Source organism: Dipodomys spectabilis, unplaced genomic scaffold, assembly GCF_019054845.1.
Source record: "Dipodomys spectabilis isolate Male_0828 unplaced genomic scaffold, ASM1905484v1 ptg000157l, whole genome shotgun sequence".
NCBI classification, from domain to species: domain Eukaryota; kingdom Metazoa; phylum Chordata; class Mammalia; order Rodentia; family Heteromyidae; genus Dipodomys; species Dipodomys spectabilis.
The window spans coordinates 7,496,453-7,513,563 of NW_024870834.1; the positions used below are offsets into that span (position 1 = coordinate 7,496,453).

Genomic DNA, 17,111 nt, shown 5'->3' on the forward strand with positions numbered 1-17,111 from the left:
CAGTCGATCAAACATATAGTACTATTGGAACTAATGGCTATTTTTTCTAACAGAATTTGGAAAACAAAATACAATGTCCCCGTGCCGCCCCGCCCCCCCCCCCCCATACTGGAACTTGAACTCAGGGCCTGGGTGTTGTCCTTCAGCTTTGTCTGTTCAAGGTTAGTGCTCTATATTTGAGTTATAACTCCACTTCTGACTTTTTGGTGGTTAATTGGAGATAAGAGTCTTGGCTTGCTGAGGCTTGGCTTCAAATCTCAGCCTCCTGAGTTGCTAAGATTATAGTCATGAGCTACAAACAACTTGTACATTGATTTTTCATTAAGGTTAAAATTCTAATTATTTAGGAATAGAAGCATTTTCAAATTGTAGGTTGCCAGGGCTTGGAATGTGGCTTAGTGGTAGAATGCTTGCCTAGCATGCATGAAACCTTGGGTTCAATTCCTCAGTACCACATAAACACAAAAAGCCAGACGTGGTGCTATGGCTCAAGTGGTAGAGCTCTAGCCTTGAGCATAGAGAGGCTCAAGGACAGAGCCCAGATCCTGAGTTCAAAGCCCCAGGACTGGCAAAAAAAAATGTAGTTTGACATATTGGTAGTCTTTGAAAGCCTTACTTTCTTGTCTTCCTTTGGTTTTAAATTTTGTGAAACATGTCTAACTAAATTAATAACTAAAGTACAGAAGTGAAAACTTCCCATAAAAGTTTCCCATCAGATTTAGTATTATTGATTTTTCAGTCAATGTTTGCCTGTTATCTTGGAGAAATGTTTGTTTTCATGGAAAAGCATGAGTAGTGAGTTATTTTCCTCATAGCCTCCCCCTACCCCCATACAGCCATTTTCAACTCACATGAGCATTTGATAGATTTTATCACAGAAAGACTGAGGAAGAAGAGCTCTGTCATCTGGAAGCCACTCCTGTATAGATGACATTTTATGAATATGCGTGAAAGGTAGGTTAAAGGCAAGAGCAAAGCTCTCATTTGCAAATTATATGAATAATTATCAGTGGTGTAATTGGACACCAAATACTATCTACAGGGGCTGGGAAGGTGGCTCAGTGGTAGAGCGCTTGCCTTGCATGCATGAGGCCCTGGGTTCAATTCCTCAGCATCACATAAGAAAAAAGAAAAAAGCCGGAAGTGGCGCTGTGGCTCAAGTGGTAGAGCGCTAGCCTTGAGCTGAAGAGCTGAGGGACGGCGCCCAGGCCCAGAGTTCAGGCCCCATGACCAGACACCCCTCCAAAAAAAACCCCCAAAACAAAACAACAACAACAACAACAACAAAATAGTATCTACAGGCATTCATAACAACTGATAACTTTAAGTTTTCATCATTTCAACAGGCTGTATACTGGAGAATCTCCAAAAGGGTGAGATTCCAAATGGCTTTTTGCAATCAAGTAGTAGAGATTTCTTTGCTTCTGGATGAAGTATTTATTTATTTAGCCATGTTGTGGATAGAGCCCTGTCTTTCTTTGTTGTTTTTTTCCCCTATGTTAACTGATTTACTAATTTCTAACAAATCAATATGCCAAGAACTCTGTGTGTGCGTGTGTGTGTGTGTGTGTGTGTGTGTGTGGTGTGTGTGTGTGGTGTGTGTGTGTGTGTGTGTGTGTGTGTGTGTGTGTGCCCTTACATACGTGCACTGGTCCTGGGGCTTGAATTCTGGGTTGAGTGCCATACCTGAGTTTTTGTGTTCAAGGCTAATGCACTACTACTTGAGCCACAGCTCTACTTTCTACTTTTTGGGGGGGGGGGGGGATTTTAATTGGCGAATAAGCTTCTTATGCATTTTCCTGCACAGATTGGCTTTGAACCCCTATCCTCAGATCTGAGCCTTCTGAATAGCTAGAATTATAGGCATGAGCCACCAGTGCCCAGCTTTTAAAGAAGCAAGTTTTTTTTTCAAGGAACTGAATTTCTCAGTCAAAATGCACATGAAATGATTTAATACTAATTGTCTTATGTTATACTCATTAAAAAATACCACGTCCAGAGACATGATAGAACAAAGAGAGAGAGAAAAAAATAGAATTCCAGATTTATCCACCTTCCCCACTAACCCAATACAACCTCTTTTTCACAGATGAGAAATTCATAGACCAGGATGGGTTTGACTACAAGTCCTCCAGCCTTCTTACTTTCTGGACCTCTTTATTTTTCTCTAGCATAATGCTTAATGAAAAAAGTTACTGTGGGCCTGGGAATATGGCTTAGTGGTAGAGTGCTTGCCTAGCATGCAGGAGGCCCTGGGTTTGATTCCTGGTACCACATAAAAAAAAAAAAATAAATAAAATCAATAAAATGAAAATAAAAAAGTTAGTGTGAAACTATGGAAGTAGTACCTTGCGTGTATTTTTTGTTAATTCTGTCCACTGTGTTTGGCTTGCCCTATAAAAACTGGGACAAGAGGAGGGGAGACCAAGATGGCGACGGGGCAGTAGGGAAACGCCACAGCTCTCTCCAACCAAAAAGAGAGTTCGAGTTCCAACCTTTAATCTCCCCAAGAGACCGACAACAACAAAAAGACGAACACTCAGAGAAAAACCAGAGGTGGAAAATAACAAAAAAAAGAAAGAGAGGAAAAGAAGAATTTCAGAACAGAGAAGAGCGAAGACCCCTCCCCCAACCTTTACTGGCCGCGCGGCAGTGCGCCAAGCCGCCGGCCAGCCGGCCCAGCCCGGCGGGGGCTGCCGGAGCCACAGAGACACAGGGGGCTGCTTGCAGATCACCAGGTACCGGATTGCAGAACAGCGGATCACCAGGAACAGAGAAACCTACCAGCCGGGAGTCTCCAGGAGGATCCCACCCCACCCATCACTCTCCACCGGAGCTGAGAGGCTCCATCCTGCCAAAGCCGCCCGGCACCAGCAGCGCCACAAAGGGACCTGTCCGCAGACCACCCGCCCAATCGTGATCGCAACTACCCGGTGGGGGGCCGCCCAACCCAGCCCGCAACCACCCCAACTGAACTCAGATTGCAACAACAACTGACGACCTACAGGGTGAGTACCCATCAGGGGACAGGGAATCCATCAAGGGAGACCAGAGCTGGAGGGAATCCCCAGACCCTGACCTAGACTCCCTACCCCAACACCCGGACCACAGGACCCACTAAAACTGGGAACTGTTCGAGACCAGCCGGTGGAGCACAACTCTGCTGGCCAGGCCAGAGCAAGAGCGCCCCTGGAAGGGAGCTTAAATGCTCAAGCCAGGAACAGTGCCCCTGGGTCAAGACTACCAACAGTAGAAGAAATTTGAACTGTGTCCTCCAGGCTGCATAACCAAGGTGGTATACACATTAGCACAGGCCTAACGAGCGCGCTCCAGGCTGGGGCCGGAACCAGGCCAGGGGACCGGCGCCTGAACAAAGCAAAAAGGGTCAGAAGTGGGGCTGTGGCTCAAATGGTAGGGTGCCAGCCCTGAGCTGAAGAGCTGAGGGACAGCACCCAAACCTAGAGTTCAAGCCCACAACCAGCCCAAAACAAACAAACAAAAACACATCAGGAGCCCATAGCAGACTCCAGTATTTGGGAGAGTGCATCCAGAGCATCTGATCTTCCCAAGAGCACCCGCAGGAGCAAACACAAGCAGTCTAGGCTGCTCAACCCTTCCAAAGGCGGGAATTGCTACAGCAGAGAGCTGAGAATCCTAAGTGAATAGCAGCTGGAAATAGGCTCCCAACAGAATCCAGATCAGGCACAGACTCTCTCTACCAATACAGAATCAGCAACCGAGCAAAGACAGACACACCAAAACAAGATTGAAGAGCAGTCTCCTGAACCCCCATGCGAAAATCACAGAGAAAAATCACAAGGTTTACCACTACCCAGGACAGCAAGCTCACCTCAAAAGCCAGCAGCCACGCAGGGGAGAGCCCCAGTGGGAGCAAAGCAGGAATGGAAGACAAAAACTACATCCAAGGGTTGCTGGAGGCAGTGACTCAAGAAATAAAGCGAGAAATGGATCAGAAATTGAAAGAGCACAAGGATGAACTATCAAAAGATATACAGGATATCAAACAAAAGTTGGATGCAAAAATAGAAGCTGCACAAACCTCAGTAAGAAGTGAGATAAACGCCAAATTAGAGGTAATGCATACTGATCTCACCTCATTGAGAGGTGAGATCAGTACTCTGAGAACCAACATTGAATCCATAAAGGGATCCATTTCCACCATGCAAACCACAATAGAAGCCACAGTCAACAGAGTGAATGAAATGGAAGGTAGAGTGTCAGATACAGAAGACAGAATACACCAACTGGACCAAAAAGTGACAGATATGGAAAAATCACTCAAATTAAACCAAAGGGAAATTCAAGAGCAAGCAGATAATGCTAAAAAATTTAACCTTCGCATAATCGGAGTGGACGAAGGTGAGGAATTCCAGAGCAAGGGAATGCAACACCTATTTAACAAGATAGTCAATGAAAATTTTCCCCACCTCAAAAACGACCATCTTAACTACATCACAAAAGCTTATCGAACACCCAACAAGCAAGATCCCAGGAGAAACACTTCTAGGCACATAATAGTAACAATGATGGATCTGAATAATAAGGAAACAATCCTGCATGCAGCAAAAATGAAGAAGGAGCTATACTACAACGGGAAAAAAATTAGAATCACTGCAGATCTCTCCACACAAACAATGAATGCAAGAAAAGCCTGGGAAAGCACCATACGAGCCCTGAGAGCCAATAACTGCCAACCCAGACTGATATACCCGGCAAAGCTAGCATTCACATTCGATGGAGAACTGAAAACTTTTAATAGCAAAGAAAAACTAAATGAATACATAAACATTAAGCCAGCATTACAAAGAATTCTAAGAGGGGGGACACAACCTGAAGAAAGCAACCAGGAACTGGGACCTGCCCCAAACAGGCATTACTCAAAGTCTAACTGAGCAAGCACAGGAGGAAAGGAAAGAAGAAAAACTTAGGAAAACGGAATGGCAGGGACAACAATGCATCTCTCTATACTTTCTCTTAATATAAATGGGCTGAATTCGCCAATTAAAAGAAAACGAACTGAGGACTGGATCAGAAAACAAGACCCATCCATCTGTTGCCTTCAGGAGACCCACCTCTCAGCCAAACATACAAACAAACTCAGAGTGAAGGGGTGGAAAAGGATCTACCAATCAAATTCCCCCAATAAGAAAGCAGGTGTAGCTATCCTGATATCTGACAAAATAAACTTTTCATTAAAATCAGTACAGAAAGACAAGGACGGACACCACATATTAATAAAGGGAACAATCCAAGAGGAGGATATAACCATCATCAACTTATATGCCCCAAATATTGGTGCACCCAGATATGTTAAACAAATGCTCTCAAACTTACAGAATAAAATAGATCCCAATACGATAATACTAGGAGACTTTAACACGCCACTCTCACCAAAGGACAGGTCTACCAACCAGAGGATTGGCAAAGAAGCTACCGAATTAAGTGAGGCCATACTTCAAGCGGAATTAACTGACATCTACCGAGTATTTCACCCTAAAACAACACAGTACACATTCTTCTCAGCAGCTCATGGAACTTTCTCCAAAATAGACCATATCATAGTTCATTCAAGGAACTTAAGCAAATACAAAGGGATCGACATAATCCCCTGTATCCTATCTGACCACAGTGGAATCAAGCTAGCTCTCAATAACAAAGCATACCGCAGAAATTTCTCTAATACATGGAAATTGAACAGCACACTCCTTAACAAGGCCTGGGTAACAGAAGAGATCAGAGAAGAAATAAAGCATTTCCTAGAACTCAATGAAAATGAAAACACCTCACAAAGAAACTTGTGGGACACAGCAAAAGCAGTCCTGAGGGGCAAATTTATTGCCCTCAGTGCCCACATCAAGAGAATGGAGACAGACCAAGTAAATAATCTCATGTTGCAACTAAAACAGCTAGAAAAACAAGAAAAAATGGGACCTAAAGCTACTAGACGAAGCCAGATAACCAAATTGAGAGCAGAGATTAACCAATTAGAAAATCAGAAAACCATAACCAAAATAAACCAAACAAAAAGCTGGTTCTTTGAAAAAATAAACAAAATTGATGGCCCGTTGGCAAGATTAATTAAAAAAAGAAGAGAGGAAACCCATATTAATAGGATTAGGGATGCCACGGGAAACATCACAACACGTACCCAAGATATCCAAACAATTCTAACAGACTACTTTCAAAAGCTATACTCTCTAAAGGAAGAAAATCTGGCGGAAATGGATGCATTTTTAGAGAAATACAAGTTACCCAAACTGAGCAAAGAAGAAGTTAGCCAATTAAATAAGCCAATATCCTATAATGAGATACAGGAAGCTATCAAAAGTCTTCCAACAAAAAAAAGCCCAGGACCAGATGGATTCACAGCAGAATTCTATAAGACCTTTAAAGAAGAACTAATACCCATACTCCTCAAGCTCTTCAGAGAAACAGAGAAGGAGGGAGCTATCCCAAACTCATTCTACGAAGCCAATATCACACTCATCCCCAAACCAGGCAAAGACCCAACCAAAAAGGAGAATTACAGGCCAATCTCCTTGATGAACACAGATGCAAAGATCCTTAACAAGATTCTAGCTAACAGAATCCAGAAACACATAAAAAAAATAATACACTATGATCAGGTAGGCTTCATCCCAGAGACACAGGGATGGTTTAACATACGTAAGTCAATAAATGTAATCCAGCATATCAACAGAGCCAAGGTCAAGAATCACATGATTATCGCCACAGATGCAGAAAAGGCCTTTGATAAAATTCAACATTCATTCATGCTAAAAGCTCTGGAGAAAATAGGAATAGAAGGAACATTTCTAAAAACAATAAAAGCCATTTATGACAGACCAATAGCCAATATTATACTTAATGGGGAAAAGCTACAACCAATCCTCCTAAAAACAGGAACAAGGCAAGGATGTCCACTGTCTCCACTCCTCTTCAACATAGTCCTAGAACCCTTAGCCAGGGCAATAAGGCAAGAAAAAGACATTAAAGGGATCCGCATAGGGAAAGAAGAAGTGAAACTATCCCTTTTTGCAGACGACATGATACTATACCTCCACGATCCCAAAAACTCCATCCCCAAACTTTTAGAAATCATAAGTCACTTCGGCAAAATAGCAGGATACAAAATAAACCCACAAAAATCAGTTGCCTTCCTATACACTGATAATGTACAGGAAGAGAGGGAAATAAAGGGAGCAACCCCATTCACAATAACCTCCCAAAAAATAAAATATTTAGGAATTAACCTAACCAAAGATGTAAAAGAACTATTTAATGAGAACTATAAAAAGTTAAAGAAAGAAATTGCAGAAGACACTAGGAAATGGAAAGACCTCCCATGCTCCTGGATAGGCCGACTTAATATAGTAAAGATGGTGATACTTCCAAAACTAATATACAAATTCAATGCAATTCCTATTAAAATCCCAATGACGTACATCACTGAAATACAGAAAACAGTCCAAAAATTTATATGGAACAACAAAAGACCTAGAATAGCCAAAACAATTCTAGGGGATAAAGACAATAGGAGGGCTATCCATGCCGAACTTCAAACTCTACTACAGAGCTATAATCACAAAGACAGCATGGTACTGGCACAAAAACAGACCCGAAGACCAATGGAACAGAATAGAAGATCCAGATATAAATCCACAGGCCTACAGCCAGCTGATATTCGACAAAGGAGCCAAAGACATACAATGGAAGAAACACAGCCTCTTCAACCGCTGGTGCTGGGAAAACTGGGCAGCCACATGCAGAAAACTAAAAGTGGACCCCAGCCTATCACCATGCACCAACATCAACTCAAAATGGATTAAAGACCTTAACATTAAACCTGAATCTCTGAAACTACTGCAGGACAGAGTAGGAGAGACACTTGAACTAATAGGCACAGGAAGGAACTTCCTGAACAGAGTCCCAGGGTCACAACAAGTTGGAGAGAGACTCGACAAATGGGACTACCTTAAAATAAAAAGCTTCTGCACAGCTAAATCTATCGCAACTAAGCTAGAAAGACAACCAACTAATTGGGAAAAAATATTTACCAGCAATATATCAGACAAGGGGTTAACATCCTGTATATACAGGGAACTCAAGAAACTAATCCCTCCCAAACCTAACAAACCAATTACTAAATGGGCAAGGGAACTAAAGAGGGACTTCTCAAATGAAGAAATAAAAATGGCAAAGAAACACATGAGGAAATGTTCATCATCCCTGGTGGTGAAGGAAATGCAAATAAAGACAACCCTGAGATACCACCTTACCCCAGTCAGAATGTCCCACATCCACAAATCAGCCAACGACAAATGCTGGAGGGGATGTGGAGAAAGAGGAACCCTATTACACTGCTGGTGGGAATGTACACTTATACAACCACTTTGGAAAGCAGTCTGGAGGGTCCTTAGAAAGCTAAAGATTGACCTCCCTTACGACCCAGTCATACCACTTCTAGGCATCTACCCTGAACAACAGGAACCAATATACAAGGACACGTGCACCTCCATGTTTATTGCAGCACTGTTCGCAATAGCTAGGATATGGAAACAACCTAGGTGCCCCACCACAGATGAATGGATCCAAAAATTGTGGTATCTATACACAATGGAATATTATGCAGCCATTAGAAATGACAAAATAATGGCATTTGCAGGGAAATGGATGGAGCTAGAAGGAATCATGTTGAGCGAGGTAAGCCAAGAACGAAGAGACAAACGGTACATGGTCTCCCTCATAAGTGGATGCTAAATCCAAAAGGTTAGGTGATACGACAAAACTAACAGGACTTAAGAAACAAAGAACTCCCGCTCATCTGGTTGAACCACTACTAAATATCCTCATGCTGCTGATCACAAATATGGTATATAACATGTGAACACTTATATATTACAGACTGTGGTAGACAATTTGCTCCAGGGAAGTTAGAATGAACTTGTGACTTTGAAATTATGTAATCATTTAATCACAATCAAAAAAAAAAAAAAAAGAACCTCGGGGAAGGGAGGGAGGGAGGGGATGGTAGGGGGAAAACAATGGAGGGGGTAACAATGTTCAAGAGGAAGTGTACTCATAACCTCACTCATGTAACTGTAACCCTCTGTATAGTAGCTTTACAATAAAAAAAAAAAAAACTGGGACAAGAAGTGTTCTGGATCTGTTTGTTACCTATTGGTATGTCAAATAAAATAGTTGATACTCAATTTATATTACAGTACTTATACTGTGATGCTGGTCATATGTAGAAGTTCAGGGTACCTTAGAAACATCTGCACGGTATGCGGATAGCAGTGTGGCCATTTTTCTAGGACTGAAGTGTAACATAATCAGGTGAGAGATCATGGAAGCTAGTAGCATCCAGACTATCTTGAAGGAACAGAACCTTTCAACCAGGGCCTGCTCTGAGCTTTCCACAGAAGCCAGTTTGACCACCCAGGGTAATGACAAGACTTCCTGCTACAGGCTTGCAGGAGTAGCTTGATCTAGCCTATGGCAAATAAAGAGTTCCTTTTAACCCTCCTTTTCGTAACTGGGTGGGAAAGTTACTGTATGGGGAAGGGCACAAGGCTGGGGTCGGGGAACCCTCTGCCTCAGACTTCACAGGCAAGTCCTAACTAGTAGATTGTAAGAAAAGAAAATAGAAACCATGTTTCGAAGACCTGTGCTACAGGTCCTTCATCTGTTTGTGAGATATGAGTCTAAAATAGCTAGCAGTTTAGTTCTGGAAAGATCTCTGAATTGCATGCAGTTACTTGGGCGAGTGGGTCAGGACCTGTCCTGAGACAGGTGGAAGGAAAATATCCAGTCACAATATTTTCTCTAGCAACAAATGAAATGTGCAATCAGGAGAAAGTGAAGCATACCAAATGGGTGGTGTCAGTCTAAAGACAACATGGCACAGAATATTAGTGTTCTGACCTGGCCTTAGAGATGTGGCATATCAGTATGTGAAAAAGGGGTCTCAAATTTATGTGGAAGGGAAAGTAGACTATGGTGAATTCATGGATAAAAATAATGTGAGATGACAAGCAAAAACAATTATTGCTGATCACATTATATTTCTGAGTGACCAGACAAGAGAAAAGTCATAGAATGTATGATTCTTCGCTGGCCGATGTTTGGTACTGTCTCATTTCCAAATCATGTATAGTCTTTATAGTTTCTAAAAACAATGATTAAAATGCTCTTTCATATTAAAAAAGAGTTCCTTTTATATAGTTGGGGTTCAAAATTCATATACATTTATGTTTCCTGTAATGAAAAGGATAATGCTTCCCTGAAAAAAGTCATCTGACGAGATGGTGTGTATTTACCCATAGCTTCACCATCACACTGAAGTCTAGAATCTCACAAATGAATTTGTGAAGAAAGGTATGGAATTTCCTGCCTGAAGTCCAGGGCAGTGGTGGCTGAGGACCAGCACTCTGACCAACAGAAGTCCTCCAGGGAGATGAGGGAGAGCCGAACCCCGCGGCTGGACTTCCGTGCCACGGAGAGGAACAGGAGAAATAATGCAAAAGATGGGATTTATGCAGACTAAGACAAAAGAGGCCTGGACTCTTTGACCTGTGCCTTTGGACAAAACACTGAGATCTGGGTCCTGGTTTCCTTACTCTGAGAAAAACAGGACCAAAAACGATTATTTCAAGCTTCCTTCCTTCACATCTCGTGATTCCATAGAAACAATATGCTTCATTAGCTTAGTAACAGTTCCTAGGTTGCTTTTATAATTTACAAATGTAATCCAATAGATGCCTCCCAGTCTTCTTACCAGGCCCATACCTGGTAGTCCGCACTTTCTACTTCAGGCAATTGCTAAAATTATTTTTTTCAAACATCACTGAGAAATCTAGGCCTGCCATCTTATGGATCCTAAGTGGTACTGCCAAAAGACATGGTAGTGTATGTTATGTAACATGCACATTCTCTTAGAATACCTGCTTATGTATTTTCAGCTTGTTTTCAAAGGATTTTATACAGCATTTTGATGATTTTTTTGAGAGTGCTAGTGATTAAATCAGGGCTTCAAGCATGCTTGTAGTCTATTACCCATCTACACTCCTAGCTCCTATAATCCCTCCCTCTTCCCCTCTTTCTTCCCACCCCCCCCCCCCCCCCATGCCAGGCATGGGGCATGAACTCAGAGCCTAGGTGCTATCCCTGAGCTTTTGTGTTCAAGGCTAGCACTCTACCACTTGAGCCACAGTTCCATTTCTGGGTTTTTTGGGTTGCTTAATTGGAGATAAGAGAGGATCTCACAGACTTCCCTGCCCATGCTGACTGAGAACCATGATCCTCAGACCTCAGCCTCCTGAGTTGTTAGGATTACAGTTGCAAGCCACTGGTGCTTAGATACTCCTATAATTCTTAATTTTGAATCTCTGGAAAAGAATCCAATAAATCAAAGAGCTCCCAACTCACCAGTTTTAATTCTATGTTGATCCAAATAATTATTTTATAGAAATCATGTCATTGTCTATATGACAGTAGGTAGTTCCCTTGCCTTATAATTTATTGATTCATTTTAGTTCCTTTGCTTTTGAAGTTTGGAACACCAGAATGGTTCTTTGAAGTAACTGCACAGAAATACTGGCATAAAAGCTATGCTCAGCCCTCGTCCATGACCGTGAGATGGCTTTTTCCAGTCTTTTTTTTTTTTTTAATGTAGCTGAACAGTGCTGAGCTTAGGTTTTTTACAGCCACACTGGCCTGTTTGTGGAATTCTCTCTCCACCCCCTGCTGATGTATCTTAGCATTTATCTCTTGTCATATAGCAGATCCAATGAATCAAGTCAGATAACCAGAATAGTTTTCAACTGTTTCAAAACTAAAACTTGAAAATATTGTAAATAGGAGATTAAGGGAAGTAGGGGGAAAGATTGATTCCTATATGACTTTTAGGATATCTGTCCTTAAATAGATCCAAGTATAACTATTTTGCTTTCCTATAATAGAGACACTAAAATATCCAAAGGATTGCTTTTATTGCCCCTGTTTCCCGCCTTTCCCTTCCTCCAAGGCTGAGACTCAAACCTGCATGTACTAAGCAAATTCTCTACCAGTGAACCCCAACCCACCAAAGGATCACTTTTTTTTCCTATCCTGGGGCTTGAATTCTGGGCCTGGGCACTGTTCCTGAGCTTCTTTTGCTCAAGGCACAGCACCACTCAAAGGGTCACTTTTGAGGGACATCCTGACATTTTATCTGGGGCCAGAAATAGCCATTCTGTTTAAAGTTACTGATTTTGTTTATTCAACCACATTCTATTCCCACTGGCTTTCAATTTACTTTCAGTATATAGCATTATTCATGGAGGTTTTAATCCCTTTTGAGTAATTACTGTAATATAGCAGAAGGCAACATTTAGACTGGTTGATCATGGACGTGCTGAATGTAACTAATTTTCACAGATACAGACCTTATTATAACCCTATCACACAGCAGCAGGACACACCCATCACAGAGAACTATAGGAGACTCCTAACAAACTCTTTTAGCCTCTTTGATTTCACCCTCCTTTTTTTTTTTTTTTTTTTTTTTTAATATATATATGTTGTCTGAGCTTGCTTACTTTTTGCTGCCCCATGGAAGGTTGATGCTTTTTCTTCTCATTACATGATTATCAGATTAAATCTTCCTTCTTTAGAATTTCTTTAGTATTTCTGTCTTTTAAACAGACCAGAACCTGTTACTGATTTTCAGGAAACCCTGTAAAGTATTATTTCCACACAATCACAAGAGAATGCTACTTCCATATTTTCCCATTCCTTTTTGTTATATGTTTCAGATATTTATCAATCTTGTCAGTGTTAAATTTCTGTTCAAAGTTAAAAGCCTTCTTTTGTAAAGTGTCTCTGATCATTCACTTAACACATACATGAAAAATACTTTTGGCGTTCATTTCCAATGGTTCAAATCGTATTTCAAATTTCCTTTTCTTTTTTTTTCCCTTCCTTCCTTCCTTCCTTCCTTCCTTCCTTCCTTCCTTCCTTCCTTCCTTCCTTCCTTCCTTCCTTCCTTCCTTCCTTCCTTCTTTCCTTCCTTCCTTCCTTCTTCGCTTCGCCTCTTCCTTTTTTGTTGATCATGGGGCTTGAACTCAGGCCTGGGCACTCTCCCTGAGCTCTTGGTGCTCAAGGCTAGCACTCTATTACTTTGAGCCACAGTACCACTTTTGGTTTTCTGGTGGTTAAACGGAGATAAGAGTCTTACAGACTTTCCTGCCAGGGCTGGCTGTGAATCATGATCATCACATCTCAGCCTCTTGAGCAACTGCCTCTTGAGCAACTAGGATTTCAGGCATGAGCCACCAGTATCTGGATGGCAATTTGCTTTTAATCTTTTTTTTTTTTTTTTCCAGATTCCCCTTTACTAGGTGGCCATCTTTAATAATCTGTTTGCTGTAGACTTATGGAATTCTCTGGACTCCTGACTTTGAATTTCCTGAGAGCAGTGACATCATTTCTATTGCTGATTATACATTACTACCTCTTAGTGAGTGCTCTTACTCTTAAAATGTGTTGTCATAGGCAAAATGATTATGCCAAGTGCCAACAATACATTTAATAGAAATGAAATCATTCTCAAAAATAACACTGTAAGTAAAAATGATATCTTAAAAATAGTGTTTTATGAGGTTCCAGTTTGGAGTGTGCAGTTTGGAGTGATTCCAACACTGATCTTTGAGGAAGAACTACACATGTGTAATTGACATGTTGAAATACAAATACATATCTTTCTAATTATATAGCTATGTATTTAATTGTGTAGCTATGTCTTTAACTTCAAACTTAGGTTTACTTTCTCTTCTGCCACAGGAATGTCTAGTGGCTATAAATCCAAAAATAAAATCATTGCAATTTTTATGTCTTTTATTTAAATATGCAATTAAAAATCTTTATCTTAGGCAATTATCTTTGGAAAAAACAAGATTCTAGTATAACATTTATTTTCAGCCATTTGGTTATACAGGACCACATGTAAGGGGGTATATTTGAAAGCTTGTTAAGAACAATTGCTTAAAAATAGAATAAGTTGGCTAGACAAGAAGCATATATTGTGGTCTACACTAGGAGGTTTTGTAGAACTTTTTCATTAAAAGGGATCAGTTGTACTCTAAAAACCTTTCTAGGGCTGGGAATGTGGCTTAGTGGTAGATGTCTTACCTAGCATGCATGAAGTCCTGGGTTTGATTTCTTAGTACCATATAAACATAAAAAGCTAGAAATGGCTCTGTGGCTCAAGTGGTAGAGTGCTAGCCTTGAGCAAAAGAAGCCCAGGGACAGTGGCTAGGCCCTGAGTTCAAGTTTCAGGATTGGCAAAAAAAACTTTCTAAGAGTTTATTAATAAACTGTATACGAATTGTTTTGCAAGTAACCTTAACAATCTCAGAAAACATAAACAAGAGGCATTTTGGAGGTGTTGAATCATTGATATGATTATATCTTGACGTGGGGAAGTAGAGAAAATTCTGTTCCTCTTTGATGCTATTAAAGGCTTGTGGACAGGAGAAAGAGAGAGAGGGAGAGCAAGGAGTGTGGGGGGAGAGATACTGAACTTTTGTTGCTCTAAAATACACTTCACAAAAGCAATCATACATTTCAAGTTTCTCATCTATTTCTGCAGATCTTTAGCATGTCCTTTTTTTTTTTTTTTTTTCAAATAGAACCCGAGGATCATTTTATTATTGGGTTCTGGAGTTTAGTACCTGCAAAGATGACTATCTTTCTATAACTGGCCATGTCTTGTGGCATGTTCTTTGTGGGGTCAAGATGTTGATCGATGGTGAAAAGTTTTCCATTTTGCAGTGGAAGAGCCTTGTCTTCAGAGCTGGGGGAGAGGGGCAGGGGACACATATTTCTCTGTGGAGTAGGTACTAGCTAGACATCTCTCCTGGCCCCTCCCATGCCTCTAGTTGAAGAAGGAAATAGCTCCCTGGCAACCAGTGCCTGTCAAGTGTCTGAGAAGTGCTGGAGAACTCCCATTGGCCCAGGCTGAGAAAGAATGCAGTGGCCACAGTCACAGGCAAAAATAAGTAGAGCTGCCGGGTTCTAGTCACTTATGTTTGTAATCCTACCTACTTAGGAGACTAAGATCTGAGGATCGCTGTTCAAAGCCAGCCCGGGCAGGAAAGTCCATGAGACTCTTATCTCGGATTAACCACCAGAAAACCGGAAGTGGCAGTGTGGCTCAAGTGGTAGAACGCTAGCCTTGAGCTGAAGAACTGAGAGACAGTGCCCAGGCCCAGGGTTCAAGCCCCATGACCGGCAAAAAATAAAAAAGAGCCTTAGCAAGAAAAGGACATCAAAAAGGATGGTTTAACCCCACCTCTGTCCTCATTTTTTCTTTCTCCCATTTCTCAAGTCTCAGCTTCAGACCTCAGGATTTAGCATTCTCCTCAGCATATCCACATCCTCAGGCTTGCTTTCTGGAATAACTGCATTTTTAGTATGTTAATACAGATTTAGATTCATGTCTTACCTCCCTCGGATTTATGTAGTACATTGCAAACCTTTATAGGTATGGAATGAGGGAATCAGCTGATATAGGTGATTTAGGAACCTTGTATAGATTCTGTCATCCCAACTACCTATAGGCCTACCTTCTTGTAAGGTGTTAGCCCCTAGTTTTATTTTCAAAAGGCTCCATCCCACTACTTTCTCTCACTGTTCTCACTGATCAGTGTGAGGGCAAGACTGGCCAACTAAGATGCCTGAATAGACTAAGCTGTAAAAACCTAGAAACCTGGGGTTTCATAGAATTTTTATTGCAGGAATAAACAATCTCCAAAAGTCACTGAAGTTCCCCTGTTGTGGTTGGTATTTTGTATGTTTTTCAAGTGGATAATGAATGTGAATTAACTAAACAGTAACCACCTTTTCTCCAGCACAGAAGTGCTTCTCCATACTTGAGGTGGGTTGGTCTTCACTGTCTGAGCAGCTGTGGGGATCCCCAGTAGCCCCCACACCCCAATCTCTGGGAATCCATGATGCAGCTTCTGGTCATAAGAACTGTTTATCTGGGAGGATAATGCCCTTCTTTTTCTCCTGCCTTCCTTGTATCCTTTTTATGTTAAATCCCTTATGCCAAGTGAAAGCTTTCCCTGTCTATTGGCACACATCTAACACTGTTGATTTAGCACCACCAGGCAGAGTGGACGGAGCTGGCTAAAAGAAGTCTTTTGGAATCCCAGTGGGCAGCTGATTTACCAAGTGCAGGCCAGCCAGCTTTGCTGGAGTGGATTCGGAGTCCTATCGAGACCATTTGTGATTCTGGGCCTTGCCAATGGCTCCTCGCCCTCCCTGCTATTCTTCTAGCAATTCCGTGGTTCTGGGAGCTGCACAGTGAGACCTCTAACTTATTGCTACTCAGCCTCACCTCCCTGTGTGCTTTCCAGCAGGGACCATGTTCCATGCAAGATGTCCTCCGGAGATGACAGGGTTTCCAGGGCATCAAATACTCTGGTTTGGGGGGAGGGGGAGGGGAGTGACATGCAGTGCTGAGAGCCATGGCACTGCTCAGAAAAAGAAATATAGAAATCAAAAGTACGGACATAGTTAGGTCTTTGTGTAAAATCTAACGATCACTCCTGGGAATTTTAAATTTGGACGGCAGGTACATCAGCACTTTCCAAATCTCAACTATGTCTTGCTGGCACTCAGTGAGGACTCTGGGGACTTTCTGGATGATGATGTTTTCACAGGCCCTTCACTGGCATTCAAGGATTCCCTGTCATCCTGACTGTGAAGATCCACTTATGGAAGCTGCAAGCTCACTGTGTGGAGCTGGTGTTTCTAACTGGCAGATTAGACATAGTAATTCCATCTTTTGCCTTTATTATATGTTCCCCCCCTTTTTTTTATTGGTCGTGGGGCCTGAACTCTGGGCCTGGGCACTGTCCCTTAGCTCTTCAGCTCAAGGCTAGTGCTCTATGATTGAGCTACGGCAACACTTCTGGCCTTTTCTGCTTGTGTGGCGCTGAAGCATTGAACCCAGGGCCTCATGCATGCAAGGCAAGCACTCTACCACTGAGCTACCTTCCCAGCCCTATGATTCCTCCTTTAAAGGAAAATCTTCCCAACAT

At 41.8% G+C, this 17,111-nt stretch overlaps 1 pseudogene; it reads left to right on the forward strand.

Moving 5' to 3' along the window:
- The first annotated feature begins 9,641 nt into the window (after window positions 1-9,641).
- On the forward strand, window positions 9,642-10,229 carry LOC122118795 (annotated as a pseudogene).
- Window positions 10,230-17,111: the final 6,882 nt, after the last annotated feature.